At 34.9% G+C, this 16,743-nt stretch overlaps 1 long non-coding RNA gene across 1 annotated transcript in view; it reads right to left on the reverse strand.

Moving 5' to 3' along the window:
* LOC121133722 overlaps window positions 1-16,488 on the reverse strand; it is a 133,188-nt gene extending 116,700 nt beyond the window's left edge. Inside the window, exon 1 of the long non-coding RNA XR_005870693.1 lies at window positions 16,237-16,488. This is a non-coding gene — a long non-coding RNA (uncharacterized LOC121133722). The remainder of the gene's footprint in view (window positions 1-16,236) is intronic.
* Window positions 16,489-16,743: the final 255 nt, after the last annotated feature.

The following is a 16,743-nucleotide window of genomic DNA, read 5'->3' on the forward strand; positions in this document are numbered from 1 at the left end:
TATTTTGATGGTGATTGTGTTGAATCTGTAGATTGCTTAGACAAGATTGTCATTTTTACTATGTTAATCCTACCAAAAAGATAAGCATGAGCCTTCATCCAGTGGCTGATGGATGCAGAGACAGACACCCACAGCTAAACACTGAACTGAACTGGAAACCAGTTGCAGTGAGGGAGGAGTGATGAGCAAAGGGGTTATGACTTGGACAGTGAACCCACAGAAACAGCTGACCTGAAAAAGGGGGAACTCATAGACCCCAGACTGATAGCTGAGAGGCCAGCATGGGACTAATCCAGACACCCTGAATGTGGGTATCAGTGAGGAGGCCTCAGCGTCCTTTGGGGCCTCAGGCAATAAATCAGCATTTATCCCTGTCATCCAGATGGACTTTGCTAGCCCATTCCATGTGGAGGGATGCTGTCATTGCCTGGACCTATGAGGGAGGGCCTAGGCCCTGCCCCAGATCATATGACAGACTTTCGAGATCCCCCATGAAGGGCCTCACTCTTCTTGGAGAGTGGAGTGGGAGTTGGGGGAGAGGTTGCACGGGAGGGTTGAAGGGGGGCAGGAGAGGAAGGGAGGAAGAGGGAGCTAGGATTGACATGTGAAGCAAACTTGTTTCTAATATAAATTAAATTAAAATTTTTTAAATAAATAAATCATTGAATATATAAATAAAATGCATACAAAGTTTATAGATGAGAAAATAAAAACAATAATATATGTGAATTATTAATAAAATGATTAAGTCATTTTCAAATTATACCCAGCATCAATGTGAGAAATTAAATATTTCAGATTAGTCCAGTGCTAATGTAAAAACAACGAGGTCATTTATTATCCCCTTATTAAATGTTTAAAAACTAAAATTAAAAATAAGAGCAATTAGAATAATTTGATTATATGCTTTACTTTTAAAACTTACGAAAATTAGATATTTTTCATGCAATGCATCTAATTACAGTTTCTCTTCCCCCTAATGCTCCTGGTTAATTTCCAACTTCTCTCCCATCTGGATTCACAGCCTTCCCGTCTCTCATCAGAAGAGAGTCATGTGAGAAATAAAATAAAACACAATAAGATAAAACAAAGCACACAAACCACTATGGAGTATAACAGAATAAAAAGTGCCAAAACTAAGTACAAGAAATATAGAGTCATACATATTCACAGACAGGAAGCCATAATATATACAAATTACCTGTAAGGCCTTTAATCCCAGCACTCGGGAGGCAGAGGCAGGTGGATCTCTGTGAGTTCAAGACCAAGCCTGGTCTACCAAGCGAGTTCCAGGACAGCCTCCAAAACAATACAGAGAAACCCTGTCTCGAAAAAAACAAAACAACAAAAAAGCAGCCCAACTCAACATCATGAAACAAAGAGCCTCCAAAGATGGCCTTGAAGTTGGTTGGTCTTGTTGTTGTTGGGCATCTACTGGGCATGGAGTGTACCTTTAAGAGTAGCTAGATTGCCCCGTGACACTCCCTTGAAAGAACCTATTCCAATTGCAAGTGGGTAACACACAAATGGGAAGCAATTAGAGGTATATATGCTACTTCTTATCCTTTCTTTAAAGTTTCAACATTTGAAATCATAAGTTTGTCTATGAACTAAAATCGACAATTTTGTTTTCAGGGATAAGGAAAGGTCTGAGTGTGTGATGTTTCCCTGGGTTGCTGTTGAGTCACATTAAAGATATAGCAGTTAATGTATGGCATCTCAGTAAATAGCAAATATTATTTGTCAAGATCCGTAACTACAAAAGATATGTGAATCAGCCTGACCCAGAGCATTACGGCTGGATCTTCTCTGGAAGATTGTAGATATGACTAGTTAATTGAAGAGGTAGTCTGCTGGAGTAGGGTCAAGCCTTAATCTAACAAGATGGTGTTGTCACGAAAAGAAGAGGGACAGGGACACCATGAGAACAAATAGACAGAGTTGGAATGAAGAATCTGAAAATCAAAGAACACCAAAAATTCCCAGGGGTCACCAAGAAATAGAATATGGAAGAGACACTCCTCAAAGTCCCCAAAGGGCAGTAATACTAAATCAGACTTTGAAATTTCAGGGCTCTAAAGCTAACACATTTTGGTGATAGGAAGCAAATTTGCTTGGGATAATTCTTGTATCAAAATCAGGAAATTACAAGTAATGAGTGTTATTGATGAAAATATAAATGTAAATGCCTTCCATCAGATGGCTTTTGGTTATTTAAAAAAAAACAAGATCTTTTTATTAAAAGGCATTTATACAGTGTGTGTGTGTGTGTGTGTGTGTGTGTGTGTGTGTGTGTGTTCTTACATGCATGTGAGTGGACATCCTACGGCATGCATGATAGCACCTTCTCACTAAAGAGTTTCAGGTTGCCCCAATAAAATGTTGGAAGTTCTCCAGACTATTGTCGTGCTCAGAGTCAAATTTCTTACAGTTGGTTCTGCAGCTCTTTATAATTATCAGTGCTAACACTGCAGACCCTTTGGTATTGTCAAAGCAGCTCACAGATGCCACCTAAGCGGGTACACTGTGAGCTCATCGGTGCTATTTAATTCTGGGGAACTTTCTGTGAGAATATTTTCAGCCACATTTTAGCATAGCGGTCAATTTCTCCATTCGTGTTGAAATTCATTATGTGCGATGTTTAGAAAACAGAAGCACAGAACTGCCAAGGAAATGAAGGCATTCAAAGACTCTGATGTTTTCAATCCTACTTAGCCTCGAATTCAGAGCTGAATCACCTGACATTCCCCACTTCAGATATTTAGATATTTTTTAAACTTTAATCCTACGGGTCATAGCTGACAGTTGTACTTCTGCATCTAGAAGAGTTTGCATGTTCTCAAACAAATGTCCTGAGTAGAAGGTATGGTTACCCTGCATAAAACAACAATAGTATCTATGATTATAACACAATAATGCTACGTGTGGGATATGAAAGTAGTGTTTAGTACAGAGTTTCGATGTATGAATTCTTGGGTCAGGCTACCTGAGTATACATTGTCTTTCCATCACTCAGTAGTTGTCTGAGCCTAACAAATGTCCCCATCATTTTGAGCTCTATTTTCTTACCTGTGTAACGGAAATAATACTATTTAGTTATGTGACTACAGGAGTGCTCAGCATGTGTTTTATCTACTCCAATCCTCAATTCCCAAGAAGCTGGAAGGCAAAATGAGGTTTCTTCAGTATATAGTATGGCTGTAACTGACTCCTAGCTTGTTTTTCGTAATGCAATGCTTATGTGTGATTTTTCCCAACTGTGGCTCCTTGCCATTCTAAGTAGAAGATCAGAAGGGACCTGAGGAAAACATAACAGACAACTCTACACTGTTGGCATCCTTAAGCTGTCCACACAATGTTATAGGATTATTGCATCTAGACTCTATTCCTCCAAATGAAACAGACTCTTAGCAGTTACAGTTAATCTACCCGTAAGCCTCCTAACACAGCAATCCATTCATTTGAAGGAGGCCCATACATCCATTCAGAGAAAGATGTTAATCAAGTGTCAATATCATAACTTGAATTATTTTAGATTTTATTCATGAGAAAATTGTGTGCCTCTTTGGGGCAATTTCTTCAATTTATTCTTCTTAGCAATGCTCACCATAAAATCATTATTTAAGTTCTATGTAAGGCAAGGTTTATTTTTTGTTATTGTTGTCGGTTGATTTCTTGAGAAAGAGTCTTTGTGGTTAGAATTGGCTGGCTTGAAATTCAGGGTAACCCTTCAATTTAGGCCTCCTGATGGAATTCCAGGTATGTGTCACCCTGGACTCAAGAAAGAGAAGCCAGCTGAGTCAGCTGTTTTCTTCCTTCCTGGAATCACAAATGAAGTAAACGCTGTCTTGAGATATTTTTTGACCCAAACTGATGTCACAAAAGACTATTTACACCTTTCCTTGGGCTTCTTATCTTACTTCTTTTGTCTAATTTCTGATTTTATTGATAGATTTTGATCATTTGAATATTTATGTAATTTCATAATTAATTCAATGTTTATTAATAACAAATTTTAACATGAAGTTGGCCTCATTGCTTCATTCTTTTTTCCTTCTGGGAGTCCTATCAAGACAGAGATTCGTTATCCATGTTTAATTTTTATTTTCTTCTCTTTGGTAACTCTTATTACAAACTATTTTAGCTTTACATTTTTCTTCTTTCTCCTCTTCCATATTTTGAAAAGTATGGCCATTGCTTTAATTCACTTCAAGGTTCACAGTAACTAAACTTAAATATTTAAAGTATAGTTTTTTCCTAATTATTAATTCCTGTCACCTCAACTTTAGATGTTTGTTTCATTTGTATTAGTCAAAAATTTTAATCTAAAACATATAGACTAAGAAATCATGCTACAATGTCAAACCATTTTGGTCACTGAGTGATGTAATACCAGAGTAGAAGGTTAGAACCTGCCCCATCTGTTGATTGGCAATCAAACCATGAGTTTGTAAAACATGGTTCAACATTATATCCAAGCTACAAGTATAAAGTATGTCTACCACATATATTTCATGATTATACTAGAGTTATCAATTACCAATATATTAAATTATGTGTGTAAAACATTCAAATATTTAAAAATTTTTACAGTTATTTCCTATGAATAAAACGCTAATATAATTTCATTTATCTTCTATAAGCACCTGAATGTCTCAATTTTTGTTGTAATTTAAGTTATACTTTCATATTCTGACATATAAATGCACTTTTAATGTGTTTTCAATTCTCATTTCTCACAATTAGTTTAGATATATTAAAATTAACACTATATAATGTTTTAAGAACTGTGTCGACATGTTTATAAATGTATATTTAATTGATTGCTACAGAGAGAGAGAGAGTGTGTGTTGGCAGCAGAGGGGTGGATGGAGATTCACTCCACTTTAGCTACTTTCAGAGAATGCCTTAAACCTTCACAGACTATCTCAGAAGCCTGTCCCATTGATAATTTCACACTTACCGCTGTTGACAAGCAAGATTTACTATCATCTGCAATAGACCCTGTACTTGAACTCTCAAGTTAAACTTCAAAACTGAATTCGTAAATATAGAAGTTGTCTTCTAGTTTTAAAGACTAAAACCAAAGTGAGGTAAGTTTTGTCTGTCATTTGAGCTTCCTCAATATATCTCATTGGTATATTTTTAACCAACTGAACAGATTCCAGACAGAGCTGAATTATAGCAGGGCATGTCCAGGATTTCTCAGTCCCAGAATATTGGAATCGGATTTTGGAGAGGACAAAGTTACATAAAAAAATCTACATAGAAGCTCGTGGAAGGTAATGGTTGAAAATATCTACACAGAAGCTAGTGGAAGGTGATTATTAAGCTCTTGGTCAAGAGATGTCTGTGACGCAGAGGCTTTTGTGAATTAGAGCAGTTGGAATCGATAAGTCTCTGGTTTGATGGGGAACACCAGAGAGCGGAGTATGTGTGGACAAAAGTCCCAGTTTAATCCTGCAAAAGCCATATTTGGAGAAGAAGCCAAACCACTAGTGAGGCTTATAAACTAGAACTAACAACAGGGGTAACCCTTTAAAAAGCATAGAAAATCCTTTCCACATTTTTGAGTATCTACCTGTAACTTAATTGCCTATTGTTCATGCATACTCTTGAATATGTTGGGTAGGAAAATAAAAACAGCATATACCAATTAGCTAGGCATAATTTTGAGATTTTTAAATACAATAACTGCATAGGTAATTCTTAATTTATATTGTATATGAAAATGAAATTCATGCTCAGCTTTCAAAAATAAGTACTGGTATATAGTCTATAATATTATGTAAAGTCTATCAACAAATGTAAAACTTTAAATTTTTCTATATAGTGTCTTTTAAATAGTGGTGAGAAGGAAAATACTTATAGTTGAAGATTACATATTTTTACAATAAAATAATTATATTGGTATAATTCAGTTATTATCACAATAGCAGATGGTAATTTTCAAATGTCACTAGAAACTGCATATTGTGAAGCATATTTTATTCCTCTTTCAATTTTCTCTTATCATAGAACACTGAAGAATAACAGTGATTCATATAGTCAGAGAATAGCTTAAGGTTACAATAAGAGCATTACACACATTTTCTGTATTTCCATATTACTTTCTATGATATTCTAGTTCCATGCCTTAATAACTGCTAAAATGAAGGGAACAAACACGGTCTCAAATCTCACTTATTATCCAAGCATTTCTAATAAAAGTGAATCAAATATTCTTTCCATAGGCAATTTCTACTGCTACAAAATTGTCAATTCATAGCAAAAGCTGGGCAAAATAACAGTTTTGAAGGCTATTGGGTGAGTATAAGCACTATAATTATTTACAAATTGATGTGGCTTTATATTAATAAAAATCTTTCAAGGGCAACATATATCAACTATTAAGCTGCTATATGTTACTGTTAATATCCATGGACATGCCTAATATTCAGTTGAGCCAATATTTAATTATTTGCAAATTATAGTCATCTAGGTCATACCCTTCTCTGGCATGAAAAGCAACAAGTTAATCTCCCCAATTCAAGTATCATGAGCATAACTTGTTATCAATGGATAACTTATTATTAAGAACTTTTTTCTGATTTAGAAATAAGCCAATAAACTATCCTTGGCCATTTCACAATCTCTCATCTTTAGAGCCAATATATTGAATAATGTCTTTCTGTACCTTCTTGGTTTCAGTGGATACTTATTCCATGTTTTATACTCACATTTGCAGATTTACAGCGAGGAACTGCAAATGACAGATAACACGTCACATTTGTCATTCTGAGTCACCTTATTCATTATAATCTTTTGTAGGTCATTATATTTACCCCACACGTGTTATTAACCCATTTTCTTTACAGCGGAACAGTATACCATTTCATATACGTACTCCAGTTTCATTATTCATTCGGCTATTAAAGGACATTTTGGTGGTTTCTACTGATGGCTATTTTGAATAGGGTGGCAAGAAACAGTGCTGAGTAAGTTTTGTAAAGTAGGAAGTATAGATGGATCTTATGGCAGATTTGTTCTTAGCTTTTGAGACTTCTCTGTACTAATTTTAGACTGCACCAACTTGCATGCCTACCAACAGCGAATGAGTGTTGTTCTATCTCTACAACCTTCCCAGGCACATTTGTCAGTAGTTTTATTGAACTACACTATTCTGATGAGGGCGAAATGAATTGTTTTACTTTCATTTCCTTAATTGCTATAGATGATGAACACTTTTGAGGTTTTTTTATTAGGTATTTTTATTTATTCTGAGGAAAAACTCCTTGATTAGATTCCTTTTTAATTGGTTCATTTGTTTCCTTAACCAAATTTTCAATGTTTGTATATTCTGAATGTTGATCCCCTGTCAGCTGTATAGCTGGAAAATACTTCCATTATTCCATTCTTCACTCAGGATATCTTTCCTTTAACTGTTCAGAAGCTTTCTAGTTTTATTTGAGGATCCAGTTATCAATTGTTTGCCTTTAATCCCTTCGGAAATGGAGTACTGGACAGAAACTTCTTTCTGACACCCATATTCTAAAGGGTACATTGCCTCGAAGCCATGTACTAGAGTCTGAATTGCTAGAAACCCACTTACATGCCAGGGAGGTGTGTGAACACACTTATAAACAACGCTCAGAAAGCAGAAACAGGGGCGTGCCCTAGAGTAAGCTGTTATACAAGACTAACAATATATATGAGGTCTTGTTTTGATGCAGAGACCCAGCCATAATGACTAAGGTAGAGGGTTAATTCAAAATGGCTCCTTTGGACTCATGAATGTGTACACATGTGCAGGTATAATTTTACACACAGGCCCCTACACACAGGCAAAAAAATACACAACATTCACAATCACACGCACAGAAAAAAAATCTTTAAGATGAAGAAAATGATAATAGGAGATGGAAAATGTAGATATAATATGGGAGATGTTGAAGCAAGAAATATAAATAAAAATAAGTAGGTTTATATCTTAACTAAAGACCTTACTCATTGCACTAGAAGAGAAGAAAGGAGGGGGGGAGGAGGAGGGAGCCGCAGAGGAAGAAGGGAATGACCGACACAGTATAATAAAATAGAACACTTATTCTCTAAAGTAAGGTTTTTGCCATACGAACTAAGTGTATGTGTATTCATGTGTCTGTGTGTGTGTGTGTGTGGTTGTGTGTATTGATATGTGTATGTGAAAACTTTATTATTTGCTTGTATGTGTTTGTGTGTATTAATGTGTATAAGTGAAAATATTTTAATCTATTCTAATAAGTGTGAACCAACTATTAGATGCCTTATAACATTTTCTGGGAAATACATTCATAAATCCATCTACTTTACATACCACATAATTTCATATTAATGCAAACTAGATTATAACAGAAATATATTATAAGTATAAATATATTTTAGAAGGGTTCTATTTAGTTTTGGGATTTTTTGTTGTTGTTGTTGTTGTTTTTGGTTTTTCAAGACAGGGTTTCTCTGTATTGTTTTGGAGCCTGTCCTGGAACTTACTTGGTAGGCCAGCCAGACCTTGAACTCACAGAGATCAGCAGGCCTCTGCAGTGGCAAATGCAAAAGGTGAGTCATTTTGTTTTTGTTTTGTTTTTCTCACCATAATTCCAGGCTACTATATCCTATCACTCCAATAAAATCAAACCAGGAAATTAAAACAGCTATTCAACCATGAATCATGAGGGGAAACAGTTTGAATGTATGCATACCTGCTACTCTGCCTGCATTCCCTACTCTTATATAGTTAAGGATCTACTTCTTAGGGAATTGTTCCACTCAGAGTAGACATGTTTAGCCACCTCAAGTAAAACAATCAATGTAATCACCAACAAACCTGTCCATATGCCAAGCTGATTTTAAAAATCCTTCACTGGGGTTCTCTTACTAGGTGACATTGCAGCAGGGGTGTTTTCAAGTTGTTCAGTACTTTAAGATAAAGGCAAACTTGGATAATAGGGATGAGTTGATGACAATCCCAAATGACATAAGAACATCTGAGAGAAGAGTAGGTATACCTCTCTGAGCTATGTTTGTATTTCAAAGTAGGATAAGAATCAAAGACCTTTATTTACTTTCCAGAGGTTAGTAAAACTTTAAAGACCTCTCTCAAATAAGAGTTCACATAATTAAAATTGAGTTGTCTTTCTTTTTAGGAAGGGGAGCTGAAGCTGTACAGAAACTTCTGTATTATTCAAGGCTGTTCGTGTGTAGATTAGGCCCCTGATTGTACAAAAGACACAACTCTCATATCCTTGTTACAAAGATATTGGAATAAAAAAATCAATGTTATTTCTTTAATTTTGACCCCAGATACAGAAAAAAACTATGCTTTACTCCAGAGTCAAATTAGTACATTTATATGAAAACATTGATAATGGGTTTATATTCAAATTTTCTTTCAAGATAACATAATGTGAATTGGTAGTTGGTTTAAAACAGCTGAGTGCCCACCAATTGTTATAGAAGGCAGCTTCATAGGCAAGGATCAAGGTATCCCACTAACAAGTCTTGGTTCCTCTAGGACTTGCTTTTTTTCTTGGTCAAGAGTCTCTCAAACCTGCCTTGGTGCCTGAGACATTGTAGTAGTATAAATTTTTTTATGCACTGGTTAAATGGTTCATCATATATCCTAGCAGTTAAATCACCCTTTATGCTAAATGACCTCATATTTGCTTTTCATGTATTTTTTGATTGTGAGCCTAGTCTTTAACGGCTGAGCCATCTCCCAAGCCCTGTATTTGCTTTTCAGGTAAACCAAGTCAGCACTGAAAAAGTAATAAAAATGTAGATCTATAATCTTACTTTATTCTCTTTGCATTAACGCTCTTTGAGAGATCTATAAATCATGAAAATGATTTATTGTACCAAGAAAATGCACACACACACACACACAACTTCTTGGCTTCTCTAATATGTCATGTGTTTCACTGACTGATCATAAATTCCTTAATAATACTGAATTGGATTAGAGAATCAATTTTACATAAAAACTATAATACATATACTAAGCTATAAAATTATGATCACAGATACTGGTCTGGTGAGAACCCAGTAAATACTAACATAGTAAAGTGAAGGGACTATAAAAGTCCTAAATTTCAGAAGGAAGAGGTAAACAAATTAGGAGGTCTAGGCTGATTTCAGATTCATAGAAAGTTGGTAGCCATCATTTGTTTTCATAAGATCCTATCTCAGCAACACTGCCAACATGAAAAACAAACAAAACAGAAAAGCAAAATGAATGGCCTGTTAAATGGGCAACTAAAGTGCAATTTAATGTAATATTCTATTAATGTGGATACCTGTGAAAGGATATAACTTGTAGTCTAAAATTATTAATCATAAAATTGCTTCATGGTTCTTCTACACAAGAAAATAAAGGAGAATTGCTGATTATTAGAATTCTCCTAAGGACTCGCTGGAGAATTTTGGAATTCTCCTCCATGCAACTCTCTGCTTCATTTAGAGCCTTGCATCCAAAATGAGAATTTTTTGTTTGTTTGTTTGTTTGTTTTTCATTAGAGATTGTATGTGGTAGATCAAACCTTAAACTGTGCTGGTTATTTCGCTTCAGGTTTCACATTCTAAAGTTCAGGGAAATGTGTCATTTTCCTGTTAGGGACAATTGGCTTTGATTATCAAAACAAAAGCCCACTGAAACCAGCTGTGATGTACAGGGGAAATTTCTTCAACTGTGATCTGCTAAGGGCTTACTGACAGAACACCAAGACCACCTTTGAATAATGGGTTTGTTTGTTTGTTTTGATTTTTGCTTTGTTTGTCAAGCCTTGGTATTTATCTGAAACTTGCTAAACTTAAAATCAAGTATAATGGTAATATACACTTATCAGTAGAATAAAGATAGCTGCAATATAAGTTACAGCTACAAATGTATATTTTCACCAAGTGATGGTCCTTACACGTTTACTACCTCACTGTAAACAACAGCTTGGGAAAATTCTAGTAAAATAATCCAAGGAGGATTATTGAAATTAAATTCCTTAACTTGTTGTTTACATAAGTGTTACCAAAGTATAACAGGAGTCCTAGAAACTTCCATGAGGATTTCAATGTCTAAAGTTATAGTCATTTCCCTAATGCATTGGAAGCATCATAGGTGAAATATATTAACTATATGTGTTTCTCGTTACTCATATCTGTAGAAAACTTTGTCTAAAATCACATTTACCCAAGAAGCCATTATTTATCCTCACCCAAAGTTCTGAGTTTCATTAGCCTTAGATCTTTGCTGTGATTAAATGACATTTCTACTTTGCACGTCTTACAAATTCTACTTCCTTCACTCCATATAATGTCCATGAAAGGAAAGAAATAAACACACAACAACAAAAGACTCCTCACTTAATTTTAAAAATTAATGTGCACTTCTATATGATACACCATAATGAAGGAGTTTATTTCAAGACACACATCACATCAGGTGCCCTATCCATAGATAACACAATTTTCTTTAGGGAATGATGTCCAGAGATAGATTCCAAGTGTCATCTACAGAGTATCAAGTAATAAATACGAGTTTAGGTCTCTCGTTTTCATCAAAACTTGTACCACTGTTCATTTTTTATCAGTAGCTCTTGTAATCAATATTACAATATTACTTTCTCAAAGATTTAAATTTTGCTGAGGATTAGACTCTCTGATGCATCATTAGGAGTGTCCAATTAGCAGAGATCTGTACTTTCTGCCCTCTGATTATTCAAGGTTGCCATTTTTTGCAACATCCACATAAACTGTCTTAGAATTCTCAGTCATTAACATAGCAACCCAATCTTCATGTTATTTCATTCTCTCAAAAAAAATAGAGTAGAATGTTTCTGTGTTGCAAATTACATAGAATATAACTTTTCCTACATAAAATTAATAAACCATAACACATACAGTTTAACATCTGTGCAGATATTTCTGATTCTAATGAATGCAATGGTGAGGGTAGGGCTTGTCATTTTCACACTTGTAGTCTGCTCCATCTGTTTTTGAGATGTTAAGGAAAATTTACTTAAGTTTAAATAGAGTGAGATAAGTAAGGTGATCGAGGGAGAGAGAGAGAAAACAGAGAGAGAACAGAGAGAGAGAAAAGAAGAGAGAAAAGGAGAGAGAGAGAAAAGAGAGAGAAAAGGGGAGAGAGAGAGAGAGAGAGAGATTGAGATTTACAGCTCTTCATCTTTGTATGATCTCTCCTGGCTCTTATCCCAGAACTTTTTACTGGGCAAATTGATAGTCTGTCAGAGCTTTTGACCTGTATACACTTGATTGTTAGAGTTTAACTCTTTCTGCTATTCAATCAATCTCTTTTTACATTTTATTAAACGCCACTACAGATTTCCTGGATTTGAGGAACTGGTTTTCTAAAGAAAAATACTGTGAGAAGTCTATTTGTCTCTGTCCAGACTATGTAATACATCACAAAGAAAGCTAGAAATTGGCTACTCAAAAATCTTACTCATTAGTCATTTCTCTCCGAATTTCTCCCATTCTAACCGTCCATGTTAAAAGCTGGTTTAATAGAGAATATGGGTCTCATGGAACAGATTCAAGTTACCAGTTTTTCCACCACACAAGAAAATTACTCAAGCAGTATAGAATACTAATCCTGGAATGATTCTACTAGCTGATTAACGTATTGCATTCTTAGTTCTTAGTTTATAATTCAATACTTTATTTTCTTGGTCATCAATCACCATAGTCCTCCATATACCAGAATTAAAACCTTCACAAGTTTATATAGTTAAAATAAAAATAAAGAGGAGAGGAATTAAGAGAGTGAAGAATTTGTAGCCAGGTGTAAATATGCCATGCTATGCCAGAGAGGTGTTTTTAATGAAGCCCTTGCCAATCCAGCTCCTTGTGAAAGAGGAAAATTCATAAGAGATGCTCATTTGTTTATAGCAGAGTTATACATTATGTGTTTTAATGCTTCCACCAAAACTAAACAGATATGTACAATCAAGTCTAGGAATCACACTTCGTTACTTGCCCAAATTAGTTGAAGATGTTTTTGTACATAAAAACCTGCATGCAGATGTTCACTGAAGACTTACTAAATGTGTATGTCAGCAAGATACCATTAAGAAGATTCATACATAAAATAAACTGGCACATACAGAGAATACAGTATTATTTCATGCTAAAAGTAATGTATCATCAAGCAATGAAAAGATGAAGTACTTTAAATATAAACCATGAAGTTAAAAAAATCTGAAAAATATATTCACACTGAATGGTTTTGCTGACAATGCAAAACCATGGAAAAGCAAGAAAATATCTACGATACCCAGCTTTTGAGAGAAGGCAGAAGGCTAGGTGTAGCATTAGAACAGTATTCTTGGTAATAACTCAGTGATAAAAATGCCACTGCAGGACTGTATGTATAATATATATTAATAAGAATAAAAGGCATGCAATTTGTGAAATTTGGGTAATTATATCATGTCAATGAAGGCACCTAATCTCACCCATGGAAGTATGCATTAAATAAATCCTAATAAGTGGTTGACTTTTGTAGAGATTATTCTGACTTTTCTTTCTGGTTTTAGGCAGGTTGACTTAACACTTTGGTATCTGAACCCTAACTCCCATCACATTGCCTGAATAAACTTATCAGGATAGGCCAGCAACATACTGGGACGTCTCATTTCCTATGATTTTCCCAAAATGTTTTATGTTCTTACAGGAAGAGACAGAAGCTAACCATTACCTGTTGACACTTTGCATGGATTTCTTTGGCAATTCTAAAGAAACTGATTATGGTTTTTAATTATAAATGGGAAATAGATCAGAAATCAAATCTTACTATTCCAACCTTCTTAGCATTAAGTGATTTAAAGATCAACCATTCATAAGTAGGTTAATAATGGTAGTATCTGTAGCTATGAGAACACATTGAATATTTATTAAACCAAGGACCTGTCATGAGAAATAGCAAACTTAATTTCATTTGTGATGTTCTGTGGTCCCCAGAACATATTGGAGTTGAAGTGATGGCTCAAACTGATTCAGAATCTGGAAACAAAGAAATTATAAATCTTATATATTAATATTGTTATTATTAATGTTATTATTTTATCTCACTCATAAGGAGTCATTGCTGGCCTCAGTTAAATAACTTGTTTTTCTTTATATTTTCCTTTATGTTTCATAATAACCAAAAAAATAAATTAATGGATATGCTATGCAATCTGGAACTTCTCATGAAAAATGAAAACTGTCTGACATAATGCAGATTCCTTAAATATATGTTCTTTTCTTTTTACTTATTTTCATTGAAGCATTTAGTTTGTTTTTTTTGTTTTTTTTTTTTTTTTGCCTTGCACCTGCTCTAGGAAGGACTAAATTTTCTGTCTTGAGACAAGATTTCAAACAAGGATAGCTATGAAATCAAACTGAGACGTGACCAAGTAATGGAATGGGACAAATAACTCAGTCCTTGGTCTATTCTAATGCCATAGCATATATAATAAAGTAGATATCATGTAACACAAATAATGTGGTCTATCGGGTATGTACACATATACAAACATGGATACATTATATATATTTTTCAATATCTACCTTTCTCAAATCTTTTTTAAATTTTTAGACAGGTCCTACTGGTGTATCCATATCTAAAGTTGCAAGTATCATGGCATCTTAATTGTCAGGGTTACTAGAGTATCCCAACATTCTCAGCAAAATTTATACTGATGGTCCTTAGGACAAATACTGCTGCTTCAGCAAATGTTTCCTTAAATTCAGCCATGTATAAAGAATGGCTAAAAGAAAAGCATCTTAAAAGACAGAGACACATTCTCTGCCTCTTAAGTAGAGGATCATGAGAGAGATGAGATGCTGGAAACACTTGCACCCCAAAATCTTTCTGAAGAAAACCTAGCCTAAGAAAGGGACACGGTGATGTAATCCTGTGACAATATCCAAATGGACAAATGGAATTTCACTCTCTCTCATTGTGTTAACTTCTTCATGCTACTGTGTTTGTGCTAAGGAATATCAATAAACTTTACTTAACAGTTAGGCTATGATATATATATATATATATATATATATATATGGAGAGAGAGAGAGAGAGAGAGAGAGAGAGAGAAAAGACGTATGTCCTAGGCCAATATGGCCTCCACTACAGCCTCACATGCCAAAGTGAGACATTATTTGCAGGATTCCTTCTCCTCAAACAAAACAGTTTCAAAGGTTTACACTCTTATGGAGAAATCATCACAAAAACCCCAAGGCTCCTAATATGCTTTGTTGAGTGAGAAGGATTTTAGCATAAAAAATTTGTGGGTGCATAACATTCAGTCAATTGTAAGCCTTCAAGAATTATGAACTCCCGGCCGGGCATTGGTGGTGCACGCCTTTAATCCCAGCACTTGGGAGGCAGAGGCAGGAGGATCTCTGTAAGTTCGAGGCTGGGCTGGACCGACAGCCTCCAAAACAATACAGAGAAACCCTGTCTCGTAAAAACCAAAAAAAAAAAAAAGAATTATGAACTCCCTGATTGCATTCAACACTGTATAGACCTTGACAGCATTGCCACTGGTAAAGTGTTCAGGGTCCACCATTACGTTATATGTCACACAGACATGCACTTTCAAAGTCTGTTTTTCTTAGTTAATACCTTTTTTCAAGATTTGTGCTAAAATAAATTAGAAAATCAGAATCTTCCATAAAAATTTCATGATAATAATATTCCCATACTTGAAAGTAGAGGTAAATAATTTCTACCTTATTATCATGAGTCACCACTAAGCGATAATTAGAACTTTTATGTGATTTTTCAGAAAATCTCTCAAGGCTTCCAGTTGTTTCACAGTACATTAGAGAAGAGTTTTATATCACAGACAAGATCAATTACTAAGAAAAAGTTTTATAAGATCTTCAATAGAATGTCATGAATAATACTGTGAGAGAGTGTATAATTAGAAAGAAGGAATCAGTGAGGAAATAATAATAGAGAACCTATTTTTTTTGCATTGTTCAAATCAGTAATGAGTAACAGAGGATATCAAAAATGTTTTTGTGGGACAGAAGACATTAAGAATCTTCTCTCAAGCTGCTTAATGATATTTCACTGTAAAGACAGCATACAGGATCACAGGATTTATTACCCTATGGAAATTTCCCAGCACATAGCAAATTACATTACATTATTGTATAAATGATACATGTGTGAAATAATTATATAAATGTGCTAGTATAAGCAGAATCGTAACAACTTACATTTCTAAAGGATCCAATAGGATAAACAGACCATAAAAAAATAAAACAGCCTTCTTTTTGCTTTCATCAGATATGGTCATGTTGTCAGCAGTTACTTTCAAAGAGGATGGTTTGGGAATCTTAAAAAGAGATAAATGTTTCTCCCATAAGTCGCATGCCACAATTCCACTAGCATATCCTACAAGCAGGACACCATTACAGATAGAAGGGTTTGTGGCTGGGTCGGTGTTGGCATGTCTTTTGAGTAGTATGCAGAATTCCTTCCAGTACCAAGAATGCTAGCTCATAGGAGTGAAGGTTCTATGTGGGCATCAGCCCCCATCCTCTTTGTTCCATGAGTTCTGTATGTGTTGTCATAAACAATTGGGTATTGGTATACATTTGGAGAGCGTAATCACAGCCTTGCCAGTGGTCTTGGCTGTTTGGCGGTTCCCATAGGACCCCTTTGGTCAACAACTCCATTAGATACAACCCATTCTTGGAAGCTCCGTTTGGTGACAAGAGATT

The sequence above is a fragment of the Mesocricetus auratus genome, unplaced genomic scaffold (assembly GCF_017639785.1).
Source record: "Mesocricetus auratus isolate SY011 unplaced genomic scaffold, BCM_Maur_2.0 Super-Scaffold_100023, whole genome shotgun sequence".
Taxonomy (NCBI): Eukaryota; Metazoa; Chordata; class Mammalia; order Rodentia; family Cricetidae; genus Mesocricetus; species Mesocricetus auratus.